At 35.4% G+C, this 2,636-nt stretch overlaps 1 non-coding gene across 1 annotated transcript; it reads right to left on the minus strand.

The window, feature by feature from the left end:
• Positions 1 to 1,326: 1,326 nt before the first annotated feature.
• On the minus strand, positions 1,327 to 1,433 carry LOC128287139 (small nucleolar RNA R71). The gene has a single exon (XR_008277836.1). It is a non-coding gene; the product is annotated as a small nucleolar RNA R71 (small nucleolar RNA).
• Between the last annotated feature and the right edge of the window lie 1,203 nt (positions 1,434 to 2,636).

Below are 2,636 nucleotides of genomic sequence, written 5' to 3' on the forward strand. Positions count from 1 at the left end.
ATTTAATTTACTTAGAAGTTCTTTGGGTTTCTTTATGTTTTGTTGTTTTCCCAATTTTGAGATGTTTTCCCTTATTATGAACTAAACTCCCTAAATACCTAAGGGAGATGAAACCTAAGACAAATCTTATTACTATTTGCATGATATGATAAATGCTTGTTCTTATTCTTAATTGTGAGTTTTAATCCTTGCTTTAGTATTCCAAGATATTAATTAAGGTTTTGATATGCTTATTCAGTGGAGCAAAAGTCCCTGTTTTAGAGTAGATCTCCCATAATTAAGCGGAGTTGCATGCAATCCTAGAGATAGGATGATATAAATCTGCCGGATTAGAGTGAAATCTAATAAAGGAATCCATAGATCGAGTTAATACGACAATAGGGGTTTTAATTAGAAAGATATTTCGATTAATCAACCTAAAGTCAGTTGTTTTTAGTCTCGAGAGAGATATTAACATAAATCAGGGATTTCTACGGATTACGTCAAGTGAATAAATCGTCTAATTCAGAAATAATAAGTGAAGTCTAGGTGAATTCTTCCTTGGATATTGTCTTCTCCATCGGTTTTCTAAACAGTATTTTTTAACTTTTATCTCTGTCGTAATCTTAGTTAATTAGATATTAGGAATGCTTGATTTTTATTACTTTAGCCATTTTTAGTTTTATTGCAATTTACTTTTTTTTTAATTTAATTTTCCTTTTCTAAATTTTTCTTTTTAATTGCATCTGGCAGGTGTCTCTAGTTTATGACTAGGAGGAATCTGTCAGGACCTTTGCTTTTTGACAGTGAGATTGAGAGCACAGCTTGCAAAAACTGAAGAGAAATAAGGCGAAGTCTACAATACATAGAGAAAGAGCGAAAGGACGATATCCATACTACAACCGAGGAGATGGCTAATAATCAGAATAATCCGCTACCTCCTATGGTTACTGCAAATCCAGTAAATCAGAATTCTACTCCTCGTACTATGTATGATTATGCTAAACCTACTTTAACAGGAACTAAATCGAGTATAGTTAGACTTGCTATTGCTGCAAATAATTTTGAACAGAAACCTAACACTATTCAAATGATATAACAGTTTGTTCAGTTTAATGGTTTGCAGGACGAGGATCCAAACACTCTTTAGCAAATTTTCTAGAAGTCTATGACACCTTTAAGATCAATGGCATTTCTAACGATGCCATTCGCCTTCGGTTGTTTCCCTTTTCATTAAGGAATAAGGCTAAACAGTGGTTGAACTCGTTACCATGAAGATCAATCACTACTTGGGAGCAAATGACCGAAAAATTTTTACTCAAATATTTTCCGCAGGCTAAAATGTCTAAATTGAGGAATGATATCTCTTCTTTTATGCAGATAGATTTAGAAACACTATATAATGCATGGGAGAGATACAAGGATTTATTGAGAAGGTGCCCTCACCATGGATTACCTTTATGGCTATAGGTTCAAACTTTCCACAATGGTTTGAACCCCTTAACGAGACAGATGGTCGATGCAGCAGTCAGTGGAACCTTAAATAATAAAACACCTGATGAGGCTTATGAGTTCATTAAAGAGATGTCACTGAGTAATTATCAGTGGCAAGTCATGAAGACAAAGCGTAATAAAGCAGTCGGTGTTTTCAACCTCGACACGGTCACCATGTTATCAAACCAGGTAGAGCTCTTAAATAAAAAGATTGATGGCTTATGTGTTTCTATGCAGGTGCATCTGGTGATGCAGTGTGATACAAATGGAGGAGGGATAAATAACCTAGAATGCCTAGCCTATAACCATAGTACTACGAACGAACAAGTCAACTATATGGGTAACAGTTCTAGACCACAGAATAATCCATATAGTAATACTTACAATGCAGGTTGGAGGAACCATCCCAACTTCTCTTGGGGTGATCAAGGAAATTAGAGACCACCACCACCTCCAGGATTCCAACAACAACCTTACCAGCAAGAGAGAAAGCTAAACCTTGAAGAGATGATGACGAAGTTAATTTCAGTGGTAGAAACCCATTTTCAAAACACTGAAACTACAATTAAAAATCAAAAGGCATCGATTTAAGGACTTGAGAATAAATAGGACAGCTGGCTAAGTTGATCTCTGAAAGACCACAAGCTAGCTTGCCCAGTAACACAGAAACTAACCCAAGAGAGCAACTTCATGGCATCACTGTGCGCGACAAATAAGGGTTAGCTGAATCTAAATCTGAAACAAGGCACAAAACTGTGGTAAGTAATGGTAAGGATGAGATGAATCATGGTACACAAGAGTCGGTAAGCAAAGAGTATAAACCTTGTATACCATATCCCAATGCAAAAAGAAAAGTCCGCACAGACAAATAATTCGGTAAATTCCTTAAACTACTTAAAAAGTTACATATTAACTTACCGTTTATTGAAGCTCTTTCGCAGATGCCCAACTCGGTTAAATTTTTAAAGGATCTCTTATAAAAAAAAATGGAAGTTAGATGAGTCATCACATGTGGAGTTAAATGCAGTTTGCTCAGCTATTCTTCAAAACAAGTTACCCAACAAACTAAAAGATCCAGGGTGTTTTACAATTCCTTGTTTAATTGGTAGTTTGAATGTTAACAATGCTTTAGCTGATTTAGAGGCAAGTATTAATGTTATGCC

This window comes from Gossypium arboreum, chromosome 13 (assembly GCF_025698485.1).
Source record: "Gossypium arboreum isolate Shixiya-1 chromosome 13, ASM2569848v2, whole genome shotgun sequence".
NCBI classification, from domain to species: Eukaryota; Viridiplantae; Streptophyta; class Magnoliopsida; order Malvales; family Malvaceae; genus Gossypium; species Gossypium arboreum.